Here is a 27,029-nt window from a genome sequence, read left to right as displayed (position 1 = left end):
TGCTCAGCAGCTCTGAGAACAGAAAGCTGGACTAGATGGGCCTCTGGTTTTATCTAGCAGGGTTCTTATGTTTTCAAAAAGTTTGTGGAAGGGGCAATGTCCCTACCAGTAATACAACACAATACCAATCAGTCATGAGAAATTGAATAGCGGCTCATGAGCCCCTCCCTTCAAAAGCCGTTATTGTCACTCTTTTTCTTCCTTTTCTTCTGACCTCATTCCTCCATGCTAATCTTTTTCTGAACTTAGCACAATATCTTGCTTTGTATCCCAGAATGCAAAAGATTATTTATTGCTTCCTTGCTTCATTGTTCGGGTGGGAAGTACCCAGCATTATGGGTGGAAACCCTTGATAAAAAATACAGATATTCCCCCTGTTTTGTTTTGCTGTGTTATTTGATGGAGATAATCATCAAATCAACAGCTTATAATTGTTTCTTCTTCTTCAACACTCCTTTGATAAGTATAGTTCTGTCTTTACTTTTCTCTCTGCCTTAATGATTCACCAGGCGTGTTTAGTGAATTAGTTGTTCCTTAGAGCTATGGATGTTGCCTAACAAAAGTAAGTAAATTCTCCTAGGTTGGAAATAGACCTGCACCTTCAATAGATAATCTGGGCATCAAGGAGGTTTCGCCTGTCTGTCCTGAGTTATTATTTCCTTTGCCAGTGATCATGGATTTGAGCTGTAGCCAGTTTTCTTTCATTCAGATCTTTATTTCAATCATCTTCGTTGCTGGCTGTTATTCTAAAAAGGATGGGAAAATTATATGTTTATTCATGCTCAATCTTGCCCTCCTGCTGAGAAGAAGAGGACACAAACTGATCTTTCCCCCTTTTTTATGATTCCCTTCCCTTCTCACTGGTGGCAGGGAGTGATAAAGTCATAAATCAGGTACCTTTATCTATGAACAATTTAAATTTTCCCATTGTGTTAAGGTGAGTAGTTTGCATAGATAGTTGCTTCCAGAAGAGCGGGTGAAGAAAAGCAAACATAGAACACCATGCCCTTTATTTCAGGAAAATACCCTGTTGAAGAAATCAACCCCAGAACAGTGGGTCTCACATTATGGAAGTGGACGCAGAATTCTTGTTCAGTAGCTCACTGCCAGTGACACAGTGCTAAAGGCAAAACTGCACCCCATGATCCATGATCAGAGAAGACATCTGGATTCAAGGACCCAGCTGGCAGATGCATTTGAAACAAAGGATGGAGACCAACATACATTTGAACTGTGGTAGAAGTGGCTTGAATATACACTCTCTGCCCCGAAAGCAAATACATTGGGATGCAGTAGGTGGGTGTCCAAACCACTTCTAGCATCCTTTTAACGTGTGTATATGTGCCTGTCATCATCCCAAAAGAAAATTCATTTATGGGTTCTCAGTTCTTACTTTAACTATGTAATTGGTTATCTAGGCATACAAAAATACAGTATAAAATGCACACGAGCTGCATCAAATGTGAAGTGCTCATTTATGTTTTGTTGAGAGCATAAGAGCCCAGCTGGATCATCAGTCAGGCAAGAGCCTTCTCCTGCTGCTGTTCCTAAGATGGTCCTTGTCCCTCTCAAATGCAACTGAGCAGCATCTGATCCTTTCCCAATTGTTGTGCGTATTTTAAAGTGACAATTGCTGAAACAGCGCTTGTGTCCATTTCATTTCTCAAATACAGTGCATGTATTTTATACTTGAATGTGTGTTGCTGAATATATATATATTTTAAAAAATGAAGTGAGAACTGGCCCCCTGTGAATCAGATAATTCAGAAGACTTCTTTACTAATAGGCATCAGGTGTAGCTGTAAAGAACTACATTCCATGCTTGTGCCAAAACATCCATTATTTATTCTTAGCAAGCTAAGCTAGAAGGTGCTCAGTCTTTGGTAGCCCCAGTGAAAGTGGGCATGTTTCTCAGGTAGTAATGTGATCCACTAGCTTATAACTCTTCGGTGTTTCATTTTCACACACACAAAAAACACTGAAGGTAGGTCACTTCTGTCTGATAAAATCCTATCCTATATGCATTGCTTCAAATTAAGAAAGAAAGAAAGAAAACGAAACCTTGGCAAAGTAAATTCTGAACTCGACAGAAGAAATCAAGTTATCCCCTGCACATTGCTGAACTGAAATGACTAAGCCAAGAGCCTTCCAGGTGCCAGCTTAAGTTATATTTCATCATGTTCATATATAATGCGATTAGGGAGATGAGGTTAGTGGATTAGATGCCATGAAAGCCCTTGTTGAGGCTCAGAGTGCCCACACAAGCCTTGAACTGAAGTACGGTTTGCTGAAGTCAGGCGAGGTGTTAGGGCTTCAGTTTCACATGCCCAGAAGAATTGATTACATTTGGGCACCAGCTCTGAGGTATTTTTGGCAGAACACAAACAGTTAGAGCTTGCCCAAAGTGCTATCCACTATTTCTTGTTAGGATGATCAAAAAATAATAATCATTCACTGAGGTAAAATCAAAGTCTGGGTTACAGTACTCATATATTAAAAGACTAAAGCAATACAAATTTTCCCCCAGCTGAAATCCTCCACAACAGTCTTAGTATAAAAATGTAACACACAATATCCCCAACTCTTCACAAGACTCAGAGAGCAGGACCATTACGTAACTGCTCTGGTGTAAGACTGTGACTCCAGACTATCTATCTATCATCTCCTGTCTATTCATCTCAACAGACCTTCAGAAAATTATCTAAGGCCAATACTGAGGATGGGGGCTTGCACTTACTTTCATGTAGTCTCACATTCTTCCTCAAACAGTAAGAAAAACCTGTCTGCTTTAGCATATGTGGCATGCTCTAAGATTTGCTAGTTTACAGCGTCGAGGTTTTATATTACCATTGGACTTTTGTTCAAGAGAGATACCACTGCCAGGGTTTTCTTACACACAGCAGTCCTTGAAGACCTCTTGTTGCTACTTTAAGATTTATCCACAAATGCACATCAAAGCTTTCCCTATACTATGAAACTTGCTTTTAGGGTCAATCAACTCCTTACTACTTGTTTAAACATTGGCCTCTAGGAGGGCGGGGGGGGGGTTGTTATATATATATATATATATATATATATATATATATATATATATATATTCTGCCTGTTTGAAGTTTCTGCCAATAGAGCCCTAGAGCCAATGAGGTCCTTAAGTACTACTTCAGTCCAAATCCTAATAATGATCTGATGTTGAAAAGCTTACATAGGAACATAGGAAGCTGCCTTATATTGAATCCATTGGTCCATGTAGCTCAGTATGTTGACTGGCAGCAACTGTCCAGGTTTTCAGATGGAGGACATGCCTAGTCCTACCTGGAAATGCTGAGGACTGAAACCGGGGCTTTCTGTATGCAGGGCAGATGTCCTATTGCTGAGCCATGACCCTTCCACTAAACTTGAGTTGATAGATAGCTTTGCCAGATGGTGGCATCTTGAGATTTCAGCTCCATAGGCAGGATTTCCTTTCATTATCATTATCATCAACATCATCATCATATCCTGCCTTTCCCCCAGAACTGGGACTCAAGACAGCATACAAAAATTAAAACAAGCATGGATATGACAGAAAAAGCTAAAAACATATAAAATATATTAGCTAAAAAGTAAAGTTAAATATATAAATGCATGTATTAGTGAAAAGAACATGGAAAATACATTCTATTAGGAAAAATGATTTGCAAAAATGTGTATATTAGGCAAAATTGCATTCAAAAATGTGTACAGGAGAAATTCACACTAAAATTCTGGTGAATTTTCATGCCCCCCCCCTTTTTTAAATGCAAAATGATGTGGAACTGGGAAAATGAGAAACCGAGAGATGCCTAAATTGACACATTCTCAAAGTGTGAACTATGTTCGCACCGAAGTGCGAGTCTTGTTTAAAACAAAATAATTAGAAGGAGACACTTAAGGCCTTGTTCTGATAATGAGGATAGTGATACAGTGGTACCTCAGTTTTTGAACAGCTGAGTTCCCGAACAACTCGGAACTCGAACGCTGCAAACCCGGAAGTAGGTATTCCGGTTTTTGAACTTTGCCTTGCAAGCCGAACGTGCTTCTGTTTTCACTGTTGTGCAGCTAATTTGAGTCCTCCCCATCATAATTAAGGCTTTTTGCCTCCTGCTTTTATCCGTGCACAACTCATTTGAGTCCCCTCCCCATTGTAATTAAAGCCTTCCGTTTCTGATTGCAGTGTTCTGAGGTGATACTTGGTGCTTTTGTTTTTACATTTTTTGTGTTTTTGTTTGTGTGGCTTTTACATTTTTTTTACTGTGGCTTGTTTTTCATTTTATGATTGATTGATTGATTGACTGATTGTGTGACTGTGGAAATGGATAAAAGCCCCCCATCCAAACAATGACTATCATCAGTGCAGGTAAGATAAAAAAAAAATATTTTTATCATCTACAATACTGTTTTATTTATTTTATAGTACAGAACATTGATTATTGCTTTCATTTTATGGATCAATTGTTAGATAGTAAAATTCATGTTAAATTGCTGTTTTAGGGGTTATTTTTAATTGTCTGGAATAGATTAATCCGTTTTGCATTACTTTATATGGAAAAGTGTACCTTGGTTTTGGAACACTTTGGTTTTGGAACAGACTTCCAGAAAGGATTAAGTATGAAAACCAAGGTACCACTGTATGTATGTATGTATGTATTTAATATATATCCTCCAGGCAGTCCATTTATTGAGCATTCATCCTGATTTGCTTGTACAAAGCTTACACAGAGGTTCAACTATTTCCTGTCTTTATTGAGCACTTATTCTTATTTGTTTTGCCAAGCTATATAACAATGTGTAATCATCCTACATCCATCCTGATCTACATACAGGGTGATTATATGTCTTCACTTTAGTCATTTGTTCACCCCACAGTCCTCAATGTATTTCCCGTTCACTTCCCAACTGCAAAGAGTCTTGTTACTTTTTTAAAAGTGGGGTTTGTTGTAATAGGGCAACAAAGCACTTTAATCCACATTAATTGTGACAAACCTAAATTTACGGTCTGCATTGACTCACTCCTCCACAATAGTAACAGTATGAATGCAACCACATTGTCCATTTCTTATTATGATGGTTTGCCGAACTTTTACCCAGAGCCCTGGTTTGGGTATTTTTCGGTTTGAATTGTTTATTATTAGAAAAGCTGTTATTTCGCAAAACTTTATGGTTGAAAAAATGTGACCTTGGTCAAAGCTATGTCAAATTTGCAAAACTAGGGGAAATGTTGCACAGCACCCATTGCATAGTGACAACCTACCACCTTGTTTTGCTTGGGAGTCTATCAAGAAAAGCAACAAAGAATGTCCATACATTCTTTAAGAGACTGCGTCTTCAAAATTTTAGGAAGCCTATTCACAATAGGTGAAATGTCTCTTAGCTATCATTCCTCAGATCATTGAACAGATCCCGAAAGGGCAATCAGGAATAGCTCTGTGTGTGTGTGTGTGTGTGTGTGTGTGTGTGTGTGTGTGCGAGAGAGAGAGAGAGAGAGAGAGAGAGAGAGAGGTGGAGAGCGAAGGAGGGATTTGATACTGAATGTTTTTGGAAAGTGTGTCTGTGGCTCTTCTGGAACATTTCCCATCATGCATTGCCAGTGACAAACAATGGCTCCAGTCTGTCCCGTACAAGGCCACCCAGAATATCTCCATGGCTCCCCATGCATTGTGCGCTTCCCCAAAAATAGTACTACTGGCTATAATCATAGTCAAAATTTGGTGATCAAGGAGCCGCAAAAAGTATGTGAAAGCCACAGAACCACTTGGCCATAGTATCTATTGCTTCCATGCCAGAATTATTTGTGAGATGCCAAAATTGCTCTCTCTGGAGTTCTCATTTCAGTTTTGCTATTTTAAGACAACAAAGTACCTTGGCTAATCAAGCTCGAGCTACTCACAGCCCATTTGCATATCCTATATCTAAACCAATCAAATCAAAGAGCAACATCTAAGCACATTCAACTCTCTCAGTCAACCATACCATTCACTCTAACTGCAAACTTGATGGACCTATGCCAGCAGTAGGGCAATAAAATGCGGCCACCCATAGAGAAGGTAGGGAGTTTTTGCATTGTTGGAGGCCTTCCTGGGTGTGTAGGAAAGTGTCACTTTTGCAAAAACAGGCTGTGCAGTCCCAAAACCTTCCCATAGGGAGTTGGGGGGAGTTAGAAAGGATGTGTCGAAAGGTGACATAAGAACATAAGGAAAGCCTGCTTGGTCAGGCCAATGGTCCATCTAGTCCAGCATCCTGATCTCACAGTGGCCAACCAGATGCCTGTGGACAACCCACAAGCAGGACCCAAGCACAAGAGAACTCTCCCCTTCTGTGGTTTCCACCAACCACATTCAAAAGCATTACTGCCTCCAATGATAATAAAGATAATGAGGGGTCTATACACCAAGTCCAATGAGGAAAGATTGAAAGACTTGGATATATTTAGCCAGGAGAAGAGACAAGTGAGAGGGTACTCTGAGAGACTCTGAAAGACTCAGGTGATAGAGCAAATTTGTTTTCTCTTACTTCAAACTCAGCAGGTTCAAATGATGAGGAAGGGGATTTCAAGTTCCCTGATGGTATGAGTTGTTCAACAGTCTGCCCTTGGAAGGTGATAAACTTTCCTTTGAAGTAGAGACTAGATGGTCACCTAGCAGGAATGCTGCGGTCAGTGCTAAAAAGAGGTGCCGGAACTCACCAGGAACGCCTCCCTTGTTCTCTTATAATGGCAATGGCACCCACCTGAGATGTGCCAGAACTGAGTTCCGATGAGTTCCTGTTGGGGAAAAAAGCACTGGCTGCAGTTGTGGCAGAGGACTGGATTACATTAGGTTCCTTCCAACCCTGCGGTTGGTTCCATAATTCTCCAGCCAGTGTGGATGGAAGGATTCAGCAGTCTTCCAATCAGCTCTAAACTCCACCCTACCCCATAGTACTGTAACATTATAGTGGTCAGTTTGGGGACTGGCAACACAGCATGGAGAGGTGGATTTCACCCTCACTGACTCCCTGTGAGGTACAATCCAGGTTGGATGTCATCCTCCATAACCTCCCTGCCCCCACTTCGCTCCCTCAACAATTGCTTCAGGGGGTGAAAGGGAGGATGAATTCTCATCATACATCCTCAGGAACCTCAGGCTGAATCAGGCTGCACTAGAGATAAGTCCTCTCACCTATTTGGTACACACCTTGTCCTTTTTAAAACTTTAGAAGCAAGGCAACCAGAATGAGACCCAATGCATGAGTGAAGGCCCTTTTTTGAACCCTCTGCCCCGTGGTGTGGTCTGATTTAAAAAACAAACAAACAAAAAGCCCTCCTCAAAGCTGCTATCTGACACCAAGTCAATAATATAAATACCCAATTGAAATGTCAGCATCATTTTTCTCCCACCATATACCGTATTTTTCGCTCTATAACACGCACCCGACCATAACACGCACATAGTTTTTAGAGGAGGAAAATCCGTAGGCATGCCACCTGTAGGCATTTCCTCCATAACACGCACAGACATTTCCCCTTACTTTCTAGGAGGAAAAAAGTGAGTGTTATGGTGCAAAAAATACGGTACATATTTTGAATCCTTATGCCCGTCAGGATAGTATAAGGGCATTTATGTACCAGTGTGATGCAGTTGACAGAGTGTCAGCTTCACCCCATGGAGATATGGGTTCAGTTCCCAACACAACTATTCAATTCACTGGATGACCTTGGGGTTAATGATCCCTATCTCTCAGCCTAACCTAAGTCTCAGGCTGGGTCTAACCCTATAACAGAAATGGGGTGGGGGGATGAGTAAGAACTTTGGCGTGTAACCTCAGATTACAGTACAAGAGAGAGAAAGCATGTTATAGCAGGCCTTGAAACTTGACACTGTTGGTGTTCTTGTGCAACCAGGAGCCACAGGCAGTGAATATGTAGCACATGACCTCAGGAAGTCAGTAGTAGCAATGTGTGCTTGGAATGGATGAGTCGTATACAACTGCCTGTTCAAGGGTCACTCGTATGACTAAGCTTGCAACTGATCGTTTGTCAGCTTCTGAGAAAAGGAGAGAGAGAGAGCAAAATATATCTCATATGACACACAGACGTACAGATGCACAAGCAGCTTCTCTGGTGAAACATCATTCAGCAGCACCACTTTACTGCTCAGATAATAATAATAATAATAATAATAATAATAATAATAATAATAATAATTTATTATCTATACCCTGCCCATCTGGCTGGGTTTCCCCAGCTACTCTGGGTGGCTCCCAACAGAATATTAAAAACACAATAAAAATCAAACATTTAAAGCTTCCCTAAACGGGGCTGCCTTCAGATGTCTTCTAAAAGTCAGGTAGTTGTTTATTTCCTTGACACCTGATGGGAGGGCGTTCCACAGGGTGGAACCAAGAAGGCCCTCTGCCTAGTTCCCTGTAGCTTCACTTCTCACAGTGAGGAAACTGCCAGAAGGCCCTCAGCGTTGGACCTCAGTGGATGAACGATGAAGGTGGAGATGCTCCTTCAGGTATGCTCTGGTGATCAGATGCTCTGGTGATTAGTCCAGAGCTCTTCAGCCACCACAGGTAACATACTGAGAACTGCTGGCTGTTCAGTCAGATGAACTAAATAAACCTTTCAGTTAAAAACCATGGCTAATCTAACATGAGATAGTCACAAGTTATACTTGAAGGTGCTGGTCTACGACCGTAATAAAGTTTTGTTGTTGTTGTTGTTCTTGAAGGTGCTTTTAATTTGCAGCAACTGCTTTGTCTTTAAAGACTTGTCACCCATCCTATATCCTTCGAACAATGTAGGCTACAATTAAAATCAGCATATATGGTAAACAAAATGAAATTAAAACAATTTCAAGAGGTTTAAATGAAGAAATCTAAAATGAATTAATGCAGTAGGGAAAGGTGCCATCTCTTCCAGGTTTCTTAATAAATGTGACGGACAGCACCACCTGCTCCAGCACCAACCCTGTAGGATAGCCCGGATAGGTGACTCATCCTATTTCTTTCTCTCTTCATGCCACCATTTGTATATGCATCACCTGGGAGAAGGGGCATGGAATCCCCACTACCTTGCGGTGGTCTCCTCAGGAGCAGGGAGACAGCCGGCTGGCATCCAAGTCTCCTACCCAGCAACTTCAGGCCATCTCACTCCTGCCTTTCCAGGCACTTTAATAACCAGTAGTGTAGCACAAACTGTCTAGGCAATGGATTATTAGGACAACCAGCCCTTAAGTATCTCCAATTCAGAAGTTTGTTCAGAGGAATTTATAACATAGGGAAATGGGAATGAACAGTGTGCAGGCAGTTTATGCAGATCTAATGAACCTCGGGTGATTGCCACAGAAGTGCAGAAAAAGTCAAACTATGGCGTTATATACAGATTTCAGCTTCCCGAGAATGTTAACTCTCATTTAAAAATAAAATTTAAAAGCCCACAAGTTTCTAATCTTTGTGAATGCAAAGAGAATGCTTGAGAAGTTTGGGTATGAAATCTCCGAAACCAGAAGGGAGGCTAAATTCAATTCTAAGCAGACAAAACATTGAGGTTTCACTGACAGGCATAGGACCTTGTCTCCCTGCTCCCAGCAGAGCCATGATAAATTATGCAAAATAGGGAAAAAGTAGAATAAATTATGCAGAACAAAAGAAATTATGGAAAGCTACTTAAAGTGTGTAATTCATACACGCCAACAAATCCAGCTTTTCTTGGTATAGAATTCAGGTTGCCTTAACAGAGAGATTTAATTTATTAATTTTTAGTGCAGCAGAGTACACACAGCCCTGGCCAAAAGTCAACATCTAACTGTTATTTCATTATTAGGTTGGTTTCACGCTATGATTCTTTACAGCTCAACAATGAATCCATTGAGGACAGGTGATGACACTGATGGCAAGTTATATAATCAGATTTGACGTAAGGATTTTGATGATTCACTCATCTGAAAATAAAGGAAGCGAATGGACCTCAGTAGGCAGCCATGCTGGCAAGAAGAGGCAGCTCCTGTGCCAAGCCCAGAGGAACTTCTTACACTAGCAATTCTTCTTGCATTGATCCTTCAAAGCTAGTTAAAAATCTGTGAAATTCAGCACTAGGTGTTCTTAATCATGCAAATAGGGATGGGCTTGTGCTGGCCTCGTGCCTGCTGCTGCGTCACAATAGCACTCAAGCCTGCATACACAGGTGGCCTTGGTATGGTTTTCACCACTGTAGTTCTAAGTAGGAAGGGGCAGGGGATGGGGGCAGAACACTTGTTATCTTATCTTTCCTCTCTCTGCTTTTTCACAGCACCTTTCCTGTTCAGTCAAACAAGGTGGGTTAGCAGCCAGCGTGGTGTAGCGGTTAAGAGTGGTGGACTCGTAATCTGGTGAACCGGGTTCGCTTCTCCGCTCCTCCACATGCAGTTGCTGGGTGACCTTGGGCCAGTCACACTTCTCTGAAGTCTCTCAGCCTCATTCACCTCACAGAGTGTTTGTTGTGGGGGAGGAAGGGAAAGGAGATTGTTAGCCGCTTTAAGACTCCTTAAGGGGAGTGAAAGGTGGGATATCAAGTCCAAACTCTCCTCCTCCTCCTCCTCCTCCTCCTCCTCCTCCTCCTCCTCCTCCTCCTCCTTCTAGCAAGCTATAGCAGCCCAACAAACTCACATTTGTTCACACATTATCTGCCCAAAACATATGCATGAGTGTTAATGGGGACATAAGTATTAAAGTATAAAAGTCACAAACTCTAATGAATTTCCAAAGAAAGGGGATCAAAAAATGTGAACCAGCCATTAAGAATGTCTCTCTGTATATGGTATCACTTTGGAATGCATCATGAGAAAAAGTTAGTCACACCTAGGCTGAGACCTAATTGAACATATACCCAAAAGATTTCTTTTCAAGATAATAAAAAATGATTTTAAAAGTATTAATTGGAAGTTTGGGATTTTTAAATTTAACTTAGGACACAGTCCTATGGTCCCTAGCATGCTGTCCCAGGAACCACAGGGCAGAGCAGATCTACCTCTCCATCTATGGTCCTCCCTATTTCTCATTTTTCCCAATTCATTATTTCCAATTCTGTTTCCCCCCTAAATTCAGTTCTCCACTTTTCCACAGTAATTTGCAATTGTTTTAAGATAAAATAAAAACCTCATGAAAATTCACCAGCATTTTAGTGCTAATTTCTCCTAATATACACATTTTTGCAGCTATTCTCTGATTTAATGCACTTTGTATTTTAGTTCCATTAATATATGCACTCCCATCCACACTTTCTCCTAATACATGATTTTTTTGTACACATTAGTTGGCTGGACAAGTGTAGTGCAAAATTCAACAAAGTGCAAATTTCAAAAGATGGCTTCCAAAGATGCTTTTCAGTTTAGTTTGGTACTAAGTATTTGTGGCCCGTATAGTTAAAGCTATGGTTTTCCCAGTAGTGATGTATGGAAGTGAGAGCTGGACCATAAAGAAGGCTGATCGCCGAAGAATTGATGCTTCTGAATTATGGTGCTGGAGGAGACTCTTGAGAGTCCCATGAACTGCAAGAAGATCAAACCTATCCATTCTTAAAGAAATCAGCTCTGAGTGCTCACCGGGAGGACAGATCTTGAAGCTGAGGCTCCAATACTTTGGCCACCTCATGAGAAGAGAAGACTCCCTGGAAAAGACCCTGATGTTGGGAAAGATGGAGGGCACAAGGAGAAGGGGACGACAGAGGACGAGATGGGTGGACAATGTTCTCGAAGCTACGAACATGAGTTTGACCAAACTGCGGGAGGCAGTGGAAGACTGGAGTGCCTGGTGTGCTCTGGTCCATGGGGTCACGAAGAGTCGGACACGACTAAATGACTAAACAACAAAATAACAATTTGTACATCTGCAGTACTTAATTGTCCACAGTATCTTTTCAAAGGTGGAGTATGAGAAGAAAACCAGGGCAACTTGGCCACACCTCCATGACCTTCTAGCAGCCCCCCCCCCCAGGTCCATTGACTCTTCTGCTGCTACTACTATTTGTAAGTAGTCAGTTTACTCTTGGAACTGTCTCAAAGCAACTTACAGAAACTACTAACCACCAGTGGGGTGGGGGCACAAGGAGAAAGGAGGGATGGGAGAGGCATTTTACAATTTATCGGGATATGAGTACTGGCACCTCATTTTTTTTTACCAAAGAAATAACAACTTCAATGGCTGCCTGGCAATGGGGAAATAACAACAAGTATGAAAGGATGAAGGATATATAACACTGAAGCAGGAGTCAAAACAGCAGGAGAAAGAAGGTAAAAGGAGACAAAGGAAGCTGTCAGAAGATGAGCCAACTTTAAGAGCACAGTATTGTGCTGTGGCAGAAGACAGATGTCTCCTCTGAAACACTCAGAGACAATGAGAAGCCTTTTACAGAACAGATTCTAGTCCAAGTGCAATGTTTATTTTTATTTTCTTTTAAGAAACAAAAGACGCATAGATGGCATTAACTGCAAGATGGGAATGTAACCTCTGATCAGAGGTATCTTTAGATCCTGGCAGGAGAATGGAGAAATGCATGGCAAGTAACAAGCCAGGAGAGAGATACATTTGCATTACACACACACACACAAATACACACACCCCAAACTGCAAAAGGCCAGATTGGTTAAAAACTGACCAAGTGGAAATCCTACATCTACTTACCACTCAGGGGTGCTTCACACATTCCAACACGTTTCCGTCATGGAAAATCTCCTGGGGGTGGTATGAAAGGACGAAAAAGTTGCACGCTGTAATTTGGAGTGGTGACTGGAGGTTTTGGGAACTGGTAGTTTCCACAAAGCCATTGTATCCTGTGTATTGATGGTGATGGCCTAAGCCCACCCACATTTTCCATTGCTTGGCATGTGTAACGTTCCAAAAATATTATGTTTTATTCTTCTCATTCATTTTCGCTGGCTTTTGTGATGGAGAGTTACAGTTGTTTTATTAGTGCCTTCACCCTGGGTTGGGTTTATTGTCTTTGACAATCCAAGCACCACATCTTCCAATTAATACAGACAACATTCAACAATAACACTATAGACTAGGATCATGCCAGAAATAATTTACATGTTTTAGCTGCGTGTGTGTCCCACCTGGTTTAACAGGGCATCTACCATGCATTTTTAAGATACCAAGGGGCCTTTGAATGGGATCATTATTGCATGCTCTCCAACATTCAGCAGAGAAAAATAGATGCAATTGTTCTGCATTCAGTTAACAAAGGGTTCGCATTAACTGCATTAATTGGTTTCTGTGTTGCCAAGTTCTTAGGTAATCATTTGTATGCTGCTGTGTCCTTTATGCACTTCAAAATTGTAAACTTACAAGATTTAGGAGACTTAAATGGTTCATTTATTTCTTCTTCAGAGAACATGGGGTTCAAATGAATCACGGAACAATCCAAATGAATGAACCACATCCACTGGATCCGATAGCAAGCACAAAAGAGGTCTGATCCACCAGGAACTTCTCTTAAGTGATCCCATCTACAAAAGAACAGGAGCAGCTCCTGTTCATTTCAGTGAGGCATGCCCAGGAGATTGCTCTGGTGGACTGTGACCAAGGTTCTAAACAGTAACTTCAACAAGTATAACCTACTACAAAATATGGGTTTGCATCCTCACTGTCTAGCAGGAATGCTCTTATTTAGGGTCGTGGCCAGCCAGTCATATCTTTCTCCAGGATACTCCATTCTGTTTCTCCACATTTTTCATCTTTCTTTTCCATCTGGTCAGTAACAGTTTGCAGAGTTGCAGCACTCACCCGACTTCTTGTTGCCCAGGTCACTGCTGCTTTCAAGGTAGAGGACACAACAGTGAGGTTGGTGTGGTGCAAACACATTGGCGGGAGGACAGATTGACTCCACCACTGCATTTCCACTGCACCAACCTCAACACTGCCTCAGTACTCTGCTGCTACCGCTAGGATGTGGGTGATGGGAGATCAGGTGAGTGGCAGCACCCAGCCAACCAGCACTGCATCTGCCACTCAAAAATCTGCAACTAGTGTGTTCAGTCCACATTTGAAAATTGGGTGTGTGCACCCTGAGGGTATTTAAAAGGGGGTTTTCTATACTTATGCAATCCCTAGGGAAACCCCAGTATACAGGTGCCTCCCTCTTGTTTCCCAGTAGCTGCATTTTGGGTCTTATCCTGTTGACATTTGCCATGTGGTTTGCTTTTATAATGAAGGATGAGTATTTTCTCCTACACTGAAATAAACAATTATTTCACCTACCAAACTGCCAAAACGCTCTTTTTAAAAAACCAGATCTTTGACATTTTAGAACACTGGCAAAGTTGAGAGATCACAAAAGAGCAATAGTATTGAGACAATCCAGTTGTGGACTCCTGGAAATGGAGAAAGGCTGTAAATGGAAAGAGAGTTCAGGTTAGGAAGCTGATTGCCATTTGAGGAGAAGACACTGATTGCAGTGTGTACACTCATCCCACTATTGTGTTTGGTGAAGAGGCTCTGTGGCTTTGCAGTGCTCAGAAAGCATTCAAACTCTTTTTAGCCATAGGCAACAAAAGAAATGCGTGTGCACATCATGGTTAGCAACAGCTCTCTCAAAACCATTTCAACTTCTCCAGTCTAAGCACCAATATAAGGCATAGTTGTTACTGAGGGGCTAACCTCAGGGAGTGGAGAGCTCACGTGCTTGAAATGTCACGTGCTTGAAATGTGCTAGAATGTCAGTGAGAAGTATTCTAGTCTAATACCTAATACTAACCTGATCCAGACATATTTGTTTCTGGAGTTCAGATTTTTTTAAAAAAATGTTTAAGACTCATCATTCAGTTCTAAGACTTTCCACATTCCATCTGAAGTGGTCTAATGCACATGCACATTTACCACCTCCAGGAAAACTAGCAGCTTGTCACATTTGAGCCTTATTCAGCTGTTAATCCACTTCCCCTCCTGTTGAATTAGACTGGAGTAATCCACACCAAAGTATACTTGAATTTGTATGAGGAACAACTTTGGTCTCTCCCATTCATATCAGTAGGCGTTCCCTTTTCTGTTTGTCCCTACCTTTTAAGTTGTTAATTCTACTATGCTGATTAAGTGCCAACAGGTACCTTCTTGTTTTTAAAAGAATTCCCCACCCAGAAGGTGCACAGAAGCACACATTCAGGCAACTGTAAATTCTCAGCACATGTCTGCATTTTCTGATTTTGAGCAACAACAACAACAACAACAACAACAATTTATTTATACCCTGCCCATCTGGCCGGGCCTTCCCAGCCACTCTGGGCGGCTTCCAACAAAATATTAAAATACAGTAATGCATCAAACATTAAAAGTTTCCCTAAACAGGGCTGCCTTCAGATGTCTTCTAAAAGTCTAATAGTTGTTGTTCTCTTTGACATCTGGTGGGAGGGCATTCCACAGAGCAAATCTGAGGGATCTATAGATCTATTGCTCCCCCATTTAGAACCAAGCCAGAAATAGTTACGAGCATTGCCAGAAAAGAAATGAAAACATGAAGGAGGTAGTGGACATGGGAAAGGGAGTAGCCAAAAGTGACAACTGACCCACACAACCCAAAATATCAAACCAAATTATCTGTGGCCTTGAGTGGAGTGGTGTGGAGCCTAATCTTCCCCAGCTTACTGGTTTTACCCCATATTGGATAAACCTGAATTTACAGAGGGAAAGCATTGAGGCTGGTATTGTTTAAGGGCAATGCCATGTGGACTACCCAAAATAAATGGGAACACAAACAGCTGCAAGCATACAGTAAACTCCAGTGTGGAAAAGCCTTCAATCTAAGTAGGCCTTAGGTACCCACCAATATGCTGCAAGCATTCACTATCTATTGATCTATCTTTAAATAAATACAATTTGGAAGTGTCTTTAATTTACTTCTTCCAGAGGCTGACTTTATACAATAGTAGTAAATTGTGCCTCTCATAGATGAGAAACCTCCCTCTGATTCTAAGGATTATATTGTTCGGACCCTTACTAGGTGTAGGGTACTGGGTGATTTATGACGCCCTAATCAGTTAGTTGCCTTGGCCCCACAGTGTGAGTCATGGTATAAAATTGGATATAATTCTAGCAAGTTCCTTAGAATTCAAAATCAACCCTAGGCAATCAAAGGATTTGCCAACTGACACTGTGAGACCTACTAAGACTGGAGATGCCTTTGCTCAAACCTGCCTCAAAGCCACACCCTCCGTTCTAGAAACCTTTCCCCTCCTGACCTCCTCACAGGAGATGACATTTCCTTCCATTTTGAGGATTGCATGATAACCTGCACGTAGCTGCTTGGCTGACAAACATTAAGCAGCATGGCCTTAGCAGGACGTCAACTTCAGCCGTCATTTCCTAGGCGTGCATGTGGTCATGGATAAAGAGACATCTGCTTATTGATCAGAGCTGAGGGTCAAAGATCCAAGGTTTAGTCCTTGACATCTCCAGTTAAAGGGCTATAAGGCAACTAGGGCAGGGATTGGGCACCATTTTCAGCCTGAGGGCTGAATGCCAGTAGACTATGGGGCCAGAGGCAAATAATGGGTGGAGGAAGAGATGTTACCTTTACCTCTGTACAGTAGGTTACATGCCAGCCATGTATAATAATAATAATAATAATAATAATAATAATAATAATAATAATATTTATACCCTGCCCTCCCCAACCAAGACCAGGCTCAGGGCGGCTAACACCAGATATAAAAACAATTAATTGAAATACTACTTAAAAAACAAGATTGAAATACAACATTAAAACATTAAAATGCAGCCTCATTTCAGTGGAAACTCAAGTAGAAGTCAAAGGGTTCTAAACACACCTCTCTCCAGCCAGATAAGCAAGCAACAGCAGCACAATTCAAAGACGCAGTCCCATCAGGCACAATGTTCCACAGGCTGATTTAAAACTACAGATATACTTCAGTCAAAGAACAAAAAAAGTTATCGGCAACTCTCAGGTTTCCCAATACTTGCCTTCACTTTGCCTTTTCCTGTTAAGGTGGATAAACTGTTGTTTTCCAAGCCCATCCTACTGTTTTCTCATGACTGGGGCCAAATGCTCAATTAAATGTCAAATCGGTACATGTCGTAAATTCTGAAAAAGACTCTCACGCACCCAAGTGCATGCCCTCCGTGACCTGCCAAACCATTTCACGCACCTGTATAGTCATTTCTTAAATATCTTGCTCTGTACGGAAAAATCGTCTATGTTGCTAGGAAACAAAGAGGTTCTGTTGCAAAACTTGCCGACAATTTGCAACTGACTTTCCTCAGAACTCCCACCAAGCACCTCTCTGCAGTTTTGATTTTTGCTCATAACTATCTCCTTAGCTTTGTTTGTGACATTTGTATGCCCCACCGCATAACAGAGTTGCTTGGGTTGTGTATAATAAATAAGTATATTTTTAAAAATAAAAATAAAATAAAGCATAAAATCATGAAAAAGCAGCTGGAGGGGGCTGGGGAAACAGAAGTCAGCATCAGACTAAAGGAGGAAACCTAACTCCCAGCTGGGAGCAACTGAGCTGAGCAGGCCCCATGGGAGTGGGTCTCTCCTATTTTTGCAAACAATCCCAAATCAAGTCTGTCACAAGTAGCTGGACTGACTTAAGTTCCATAAGGTGTTTGGCAAGCCCAGCTCTGCCCTTCTCCACCCAGAAATAGCCTGTCTCTTATTGCTGGCAGGAGTATGCTGGTGGTAGCTTCTGCCCACACTTTTGACAGGCATGGTGTGGACCTCCATGGTGGCAGCAGGCAACCCCAGCAGGGCCTGGTGGAGGAATGCCTTCACCACATCCAAACACACTCCAGCACAGCATATTCGGGGGTAGGAGATGGGTTGGATTGGATCGCTCTGTTGCTTTCCTGTTTTCAGGCCACAATTCACAATACAGTGGTACCTCTGGTTACGTACTTAATTTGTTCCGGAGGTCCATTCTTAACCTGAAACTGTTCTTAACCTGAAGCACCACTTTAGCTAATGGGGCCTCCTGCTGCTGCCGCACTGCCGCCACGCGATTTCTGTTCTCATCCTGAAGCAAAGTTCTTAACCCGAGGTACTATTTCTGGGTTAGCGGAGTTTGTAACCCGAAGCGTATGTACCCCGAGGTACCACTGTACAACTGAAGAAAAGGAGACAGTACTTGGTGTGCCTTCACCACCCACCTCCCTGAACATCTAGGCCAGAGGATTTGTATCCAAAAATAAGGCAAATATTCATTCCATTAATTCCATTAGTGAACTACTGCCTTATGTCTTCCCTGTGTTATTTTCATGTGGCCACTGCCCTAGCCAGTGATATTTTGCAGGCAACTGGTGCACCAGTTCAAGGATCATGTCCATTGATTTCAGGCTGGATCCAGACTCATTTACATTAGGGATCCCTCTAGAGCAGGGATGGAGAACTTGTCATACTGCAACTCATCCCCGACCATTGCCTATACTGGGCTGGGACTGATGGAAGATGGAGTCTGGTTCTTCCTTCCAGCTCTAGAATCAAAGCAGCCACACATGGCTTATTTTTATTCTCACGGTTACTCCAGATATATAACTCTAGTAGGTCAGGGGTCCATGATGCCACTGCAGTACTGTCAGCAGTCTCACCACTAAACACAAACACACCAAACCCAATGAGCAGAGGAAGCCAAAGGAAAACAATAGCCACAATTTATTTTAAGGAGTGCGAGGGAACGTGGTGTAAAGGAATTGCTCTAGGTTCCGCGGGAATTTGTTTTACTTTGAATGATTGCTTCTTGTGGCTGCGGTTTCTACAAGGACACTGTATCCTATATATGTCAGAACGAACCAGCCCCTGAAATAGACCAAGTGAGGCTGGCAAGAGCTATTTTAATAACAGGAGCTTGTTCCCTTTAAACGTCGCCAAATGATGGGAGAAAGCAGTAGAGCAGAAAGAACAAAGTCATATTATTTTAACCCACAGTGTTTGCTCCAAGCTGTGCTAACACACATTCCTGCCACTAGTACATGCGAAGATGCACATAAATGTCAGGAGCCCTGTTGACCAGGCAGCCATTCCCCAAAGGAGAAAATGGAGGCTATTTCCAAGTAGTCCATGGTCCTCCTGGCCTGGAAAAGTCATGTGATTCTGAAGGTCCAATTTGATGCTATTGAGCAATAGGCAGACATCTTTCCCTCATTATGGTAATGAAGGGGACGACAGAGGGCGAGATGGTTAGACAGTGTTCTTGAAGCTACCAGCATGAGTTTGAGCAAACTGTAGGAGGCGGTGGAAGACAGGAGTGCCTGGTGTGCTCTGGTCCATGGGGTCACGAAGAGTCGGACACGACTAAACAACAACAACAACACTGTTGGGAGAATGATATCCACCCTATATTTCAGGAGTGGGGAACCTATGATCCTCCATAAGCTCCAGACAGCATAGCTAATGGTGAACGATGGTGGAAGATGTAGTTCAGCAACATCTGAAGAGCCTCAGTTTATTCAGCCCTGCTCTATTTCTAATTTCTAACTTGGTCTCACTCTGTCTAGCCTGTAAGTCTGCAACCTGCTTGTCTGCCTCTATCCATGTTTGATACCCAACCTTAAGGAAGAATGGATGTTCTCTTGCAATGTGTGTGCATGCACCCAGTGCTAAGGTACAGTAACCCCAGATGTTTGGACATCTTCCAAGGACTGGGCAAAGGAGGAATGGTGGAGACCGCCTTCCCAGCTTGACCCTTCCAGGGAGGAGGAAGAGGAAGACAGTTTAGATTTACAACAGGGGTTTGAGGGAGGTCACAGCTCAGAGGCAGATGAGGGGGAAATTTGGGGAATAATGGGAGATGAGGAGGAGGAAGCACCAGGGGAGTGACAGCTGATGGACACAGTGTCTTTAGAAAGCATTCCAGACCCACCCACCCCTCAGAACCCAGCGAGCCTTGAAAATAGGAGAGCAAAGAGCTCAAAGACAGAGGGCATGTAGCAGCATCCATAGGAGAGACGATGAGATTGACGAATGAGGAAGTGGGAGAGACCAGGGGGTGGAGATTCACTTGGGACAATGCCATTATCCAAGAGGCTGGGTCCTAGAGCCTCTCTCTGTAAATACTGAATAAAAAGTGAACGGTAAGAAACTTTTCCTTGTCTTTGTACATTCCCCGGCAACCGGCCAGGAGTCACTGGCAGCAGCCTGACAACATCAGAGGAACCAAAGAAGTGGACCCATCCCAGCTGATAGGTTCTGCAGATGTAGCTTGAATGTGCTAACCACCATATTTCTGTGCTTGCAACAGGGATGCTTGCAAAGGCAGACCACCTCCTCCCCACACAGATCTCCTTCTCCCACAGGCAGCCCCCAGGACATATCTTCAGGAACCAGGGGATTTCACCCTGAATCACAAAGTTCCTTGTTTTCGCTCCATGCTCAAAAGGACAAACGTATCAAATAACTAAAGAAACGCACTAGAAAATACACAGCCCTTTCCAGATTAGTCACCAGAATTTAGCCATTATCTCTGGTCAAAGGTATAATCTCTTGTAACTAGTGACTTTGACATGTGATATGACTCAAACTTCAATTATCCGCCTCTTCCAGTTCATTTTACCAATATCCCTTTTGGTAAGGATGCATCCTATCAACACGTCCTTTGCCGTCATCAGAACACTTACCATTGTAAGTAGGTCTAATTGTGGTGTTGGAAGAGGCGAAACCTCTGAACACAGGATGTGCTGCCCCCGGGATGTGACAGTATCATCCCACTCCTCTTCTTTTTATTTTTGTGCCACCTGTAAAAATATGGGAATTGTGGACAGGAAAGAAAGGAGGGCGTTCTTAAAATATTTCTGCCCCTCCCCCAGGAATGATTTAAATTGTTCAAATTTATCTCCCTCCAGACCAAAAGTCACTGTGGATAAAAAATAAACAAAAATGAGCAATCTAGCTTACGTATTTTTTAGGAAAAATTATACGCTACTACTCTATAAAAAAAGTTATCAATCTGGCATACATCAAGAAATAGAATATATAACGCAGGTAAAATAAAAGCAATACAAGTATAAAACAGTTTAAAAAGACAGTTCATAGAATTATAGAGTTGCAAGGGACCATGAGGGTCATCTCTTTCATAAGTCTTATTAAACAGATGGAATGTATATAACATTTTTTTAAAATTATATTTTATTAATTTTCCATACATTCATACATTACAATTTCTATTAAATTTTCCGTTTTTGACTTCCTTCGGCTTCTCTGCCAATCATCCAAATTCTAACTTCTTTAATTACACATTTCCAAATTTTGCTATTGCCTTTATACCTACCCCCACTTCTATTTTGCCTTTTTACAATATTTCTTATGCTGTTACAGAGCTTCTCTAAATGCCACTAGCGTTATTCCATTATCACTTATACATTCCCAGTATTCAACTAATTTTCCCCAGTCCTCAATGAACTTTTGATCTCGTAGATATCTGATCTTCCCGGTCAGTTTATCAAGTTCTGCATAGTCCATCAGCTTCATTCTCCACTCCTCCAACGTTGGTATTTGTTCTTGTTTCCATTTCTGGGCCAGTAGTATTCTTGCCGCTGTTACTGCATATTGGAAAAGTTTGTGGTCCTTTCTATTTATTTCATTACCAACAATTCCTAGAAGAAAAGCCTCTGATTTCTTAACAAATGTATATTTCAACATTTTTTTCAGCTCATTATATATCAACTCCCAGAAGCTTTTCACTTTCTTACATTCCCATCACATATGATAAAATGTACCATCTTTTTCTTTACATTTCCAACACTTCTTACATGTTTTGTACATTTTTGCAAGTTTTACTGGTGTAATATACCATCTGTATATCATTTTCATAACATTTTCCTTTAATGCAGTACATGCAGTAAATTTAATAGTTTCATTCCATAGTTTTATCCAGTCGTTAAATTGTATATTATGACCAATATCTCTGGCCCATTTTATCATGACTGGTTTAACTTCTTCATCCTTTGTATGCCATTCCAACAATATCTTATACATTTTGGATAGGATTTTATATTCATTATTTATTATTTCTATTTGAAATTTAGAATCTTTCTCTGCATATCCATATTCTTTAAAATCTTTTTTAAACATATCGTTTATTTGGAAATAATGCAACCAATCATATACCGACTCTTTCACTTCTTCATAAGGTTTCATTTTCCATTTCCCCCCTTCTTTAATAATCAAATTTCCATATGTAATCCAATTCTTTCTCATATTGATTTTTTTAACACTCATAACCTCTAAAGGGGACATACTTACCTGGCAGGGGAGACACGTTGATCAGGAATGTATATAACATTTAACAGAGGTCTTACAATCCTTTTATAGCTTTCTTTTAAAGCATCCCCTTCCCCTAATACGGGGATAAATCCTCAAATTCTCCCATTTTGCATATCCAGTGTTATGAATTATAACCAGCCGTGCTGAAATGACCCAAACAGCTGTTTGCATGGTTGGAAACCTCAGATGAGTAAAATCTAATTTTACCTCTGGTTAGATCCCATATATTTCTTGTGGGTGAACCTGTTTGAAATAACACAAGCAAATAGTTCAGTGCTCCAGGTGCCAACAAATCAGCTTGTTCATGTCAGTTGATCTACATTCAATTTCTGCTCTAAATTGCTTTTGACTGTCATAGCATATACATATCCCCTCATGAGGCAGAAAATAGTTAAGAGTTCACCATGGTCAAACTGTCTCTGACTCACATCTTCCTACAAAGGCAATGGAAAATTGAGAGTGGGATTGTGGTGGTTTGAATATCTGCCTACAAGCACAGCACGCCGTGAGAGACAATTAGGCTTGGACTGTCGGTTAAAGAAAGAAACCTTAGTCATTTTTAACTGAATATTTAATCAATTAAATCTGTATAAATTTGCACATGAGGGGAAAAAAGAAATGGTTCTAAAGGGGGGAAAACATCCAAACTAAGTTTGTTGACCTTGGAGTCCATTGAAATGAATGTGAAAAGTTAGTAGTGACTGCACTGCGAGGGAAGGAGAACTAAGTGCAAGTAGCTTAGTCTTGCTCCAACCCTATCTTTGAAAAATGCCAGCAGAAGGCGACCCACCTTCTGCCCCTGAAAGAATTTGTCTTGGACATTGAAGATCCTCCAGAAGGGGGCCAGCTGAAGTGAAAACAGCTGGAAGAGGGGCACCAAATATCAGGAAAGGGACACCTTCCATGACTAGAATTCCCACTCACTTGATTTTCAGCAGTGTTCAGCCTGCTCCATTCAGGTGGGTTTCCTGATCCTCTGGAGTAGCTTTTAGAAAGGATTTGGGATGTAAGGGAGAAGATGAGTGCTGGAATCAGCTCCCACGAACCATTTTCTGCTGGCACTTCTAAGGAGCCAAATGATTGTGATTAGATAATGGACACAACATGCGTTGTTTTTAGAAATGGCATCCTTTGTTCTCTTATACACAGGAGTGAATGTTTGGGTTAAGCTGGCATCACCCATCTGCAATTGAAAATAACTGAAAAATCTATGGGGGGGATAGTTAAGTAAAACACCACCTATTTGATGTCAATTACTGACTAAACATGGCAGTTCCAGTCAAAACTAATTAAATAGGTTTCACAGAGGGCCCATATTAGACGAAAATCCTAGTGCCACACTTATGTAGCAAGAGCATTTTGATTCCTTTCCCTGTTTTCCCTTTGGACAGAACTGAAGCAAGTTTTAATTCCTGTGGAATACATTCAGACATTTAATGCGGATAAATTTATGTCAGTCAATCAAATGTCTCTTACGGTTGACCGACCAGTAAGGATACAATTGTGTAACAGGATCCAGAACCGAATTACTTGAGGCATCTCTTGTTCACTATTGTTAGGAGAGGCAATTATGTGTTAGCAGGTGCCTTTGAACAACATAGTAGAAAGGGGCAGAGGCACTCAGAAAACAATGTCACAGCCCCTAGAGCTTTATTTATGACAACATCCAATGAGTGATCTATGCTTGCTTGGGGTGGAAGTATGGTGTTAATTCGACTCTTGACATGAAGATCAAGCAGTGTTGTCAACACATATCCCTGCCTTTCAAACATTCCTCTGAATCTGGAGTCTGCCATCAGGCCAACAAATTGGATTCCTGCCAGTGGGATTCCATGGAGCTGGGTTGCCTTTGGTTTCAAATTAGTTTTTCGCATATTCCAACAACAGGTGCAAAGAGTAGATGAGTAATAAGCCTGGGGCTCAGATCTGCATGGACACCATGCACGGTATATGCAGTACAATGGATGAAAAAATATATGTTGTTCACTGGAGTGAAGTGATGACTATTCTGATGCTGTGACGGTTGCTAGATCTTTGCACATCTTTATTCCTTCTTTGTGTCTTCGGTCTCAAGAGGGAATTTCTTCCCAGTGCAAATAGCTGCTTCAGATGAGTGATATTGGTCAGGGCCACAGCAGGAGGGAAGGGTTAAGCGCCCCATCCCTGTCTGCTGTTCTCCTAATAACTATCCCACACACCTCAGCAGCAGCTACGGTATTCGAATTTTAAAACTCACGCACATTCAGTGCAAAGCAATTTTGTCCGATATAGTTCATTTTAGTGTACTATCACGTATGTATGCATTTCTACACACACTTTACCCCAGTATACATTATTTAGCTGGAGAATTTGGAGCATTGCAGAATTTGGAGAAGTTGTGTTTTGCTTCGCACATTCTTTCAGAAATTGGAGGGTTTGTCTCTAAAAGGGAACTGAATCGAATTTCCCCTCCATCCCTAGATGAGAACAGCACACAGGTGTGTCCCCAGTTTCCTATGTGACAGATTGAGAGGCTCTGTGAGAAAGATCTCCAACTACAAATCACTTTGGGCCAAAGAGGAGACCTGTGTATTTGATCTGCTCCATTCACAGATGAAGTGGGGAATGGAGGTTGGATTGTTTTTCACATAAAAAGGATGGCACATGAGAGGGGAATTAAACCCTGCTCTTCTCTCCCCACCCCCACAATATGGGGTGGAGCCAGCCTTCCAACACTGCAGCTCACCTGGACAGGGGCTGGGCTGTTGTGAGATGGGGTCCTGCAGCTACACCAGTGGAACTGCCACCAGCCAATCCAGCATGCCTGCCACTGAAGCCTCACAGCCACAACCTCACCATTACCCCAGCTCAGCTCTGTCCAGGTAAGCAGCAGCAATGCGAATATCAGGAGAGCAGCACTGTGGCTCCATCACACCACGCCTTGCCATGGCTACTGCCCTCTCCCCCCTTACCCCACTGCATGCTGTTGGGACAAGCTATTTCTTCTCCAGCTCCATCCACTTCCACTATTAGTTCCCCTCACCTGTATGGTCCAATTCATTAAAAAAAATAAAAGGATCTAACCTGCCAGAAAGGAAACCATGTGGATAAATAATTGGGGCTGCCTCGATCGCATCTCGCTGAGCTCGGGCCACCTTTTCAATAAACAAGGTCCTGCGTGGCTTCCTGTGCCATTCATATATTTGTAAGTGTTTTACACAATACTTTGATTTCAAATAATCTGTGCTTATCCAAGTCCCTTTGAATGCCTGGTGATATCTCTGCTGATTAATGGGAGCAGCCTGCGAAGAATTACAATACAAGTCAAATATTTGATATCTTTGTTCCCTTTTGTTATAGGTCATGGCTGTGCTGTTTAACCTTGTGAAAAGCCCAGCTACTGGGCTGAACTGCTTTCTTATGCCAAGCCATCTCAATGGTGCTGAAATATGAAAAACAGAGCCTGCCAGGAATTTGGGTTCCTTGGATGTAAAGCACAGAAATGAGGAAAGAATGAACTTGAATAAAAGGAGGGAGTAGTTTCAGCTGCAGCAGCTCCTTCAGTTAGCCGTGCTTTCCTTCTGCAGCGCATCATACGTATCAAGCCTTTCTAGCGCGTGTGAGGTGGCCGTCGTCTTAGATTCCCCACATAACATTCTGCAGTGACCATGAGATCGAAGACAGCAATGTGCATTGCCAGTGCTATTTTTCTAGAAAAAGAGGTGCCAGAACTCACCATGTACACTTCCCTTGTTCTTTTATAATGACAGTGGTGCCCACTGAGTTCAGGTGAGTTCCGGCTGAAAAGAAGCACTGCATAACATATGTGCATAACATTGACACATGCTAATTTCATAATTTCATTGAAATAATCAATTGTTATAATTTAAACAGAAATTGATGTTCCCATGGTGGCAGCCCAGTCGAGTTGCCTTCCCACCCACCCCACCCCACCCCAGCGTGTCATCAGAAATTGCGAATAGGGATGGTGGCTTCCACAAAAATTAATATTATTATTTTCTTCTTAATATATTCTTTTAAGATTTGGACAATTATCTGAAATTGTGTAGCTGCACAAAAACGTCAATAACTTAAATGGCTATTCTTCCTAGATTTTCACTATGCCCAAGTAAAATTCCTGAACTTGTTTCGCTTGAAGGGATGCAGTAGAAGTTAGTCTCAGGTTTGACTAAAATGTGAACCTACTAAATTCACACACCATAATATGCAAATTAAAATGCAGCTGTGCTTTGAAATCTGCACTTTCTTGAATTTTGGGGTACAGTTCTCCAAAGAATAAGCAAGATATGCCTGTCGAAAAATGCATATGTTAGGGGAGAGTGGGCATGAAAACATATTATAGAAAACAGCAAACAAAATGTATTATATTAATGGAAATCATTTGCAAAAAAAATATGCATATCAGGCAAAATTGCAAATAAAAATGTGTATATTAGGAACAATGTGCACTTAACAGTTTTGTGAGGACCTTTCAGGGTGGGGTGAAATCTGCAATTGATGAGAAACTACAGTGAACTGAAGTTCAAACTGGGGAAAAACGAAGGAAACACAAAGCAAAACAAAAAACACACATCATGGACATGGTAGATATACAAAGAAAAAAACAGTATAAGAATAGATTTTACAATACTGAATGTACAGTGGAACCTCAGTTTTTGAACGTAATCCATTCTGGAAGACCGTTTGAGTTCCAAAATGTTCAAAAACCGAAAACCCAGTACAGAAGCCTCAAAACAGAAAACTCAAAATGGAAAACTCAATATGGAAGTTGTGTGGCATG

General features: G+C 41.6%; 1 long non-coding RNA gene across 1 annotated transcript in view; it reads left to right on the top strand.

The window, feature by feature from the left end:
• Positions 1 to 26,088, top strand: part of LOC310758420 — a 45,822-nt gene extending 19,734 nt beyond the window's left edge. The window contains exon 3 of the long non-coding RNA XR_014545765.1: positions 25,589 to 26,088. This is a non-coding gene — a long non-coding RNA (uncharacterized lncRNA). The remainder of the gene's footprint in view (positions 1 to 25,588) is intronic.
• Positions 26,089 to 27,029: the final 941 nt, after the last annotated feature.

This window comes from Podarcis filfolensis (genome assembly GCF_964270895.1).
Source record: "Podarcis filfolensis genome assembly, chromosome: 3".
In the NCBI taxonomy this organism is placed as follows: domain Eukaryota; kingdom Metazoa; phylum Chordata; class Lepidosauria; order Squamata; family Lacertidae; genus Podarcis; species Podarcis filfolensis.
Note: the sequence above shows the minus strand (reverse complement) of the source record. Positions and strands in the feature narration are given on the sequence as shown.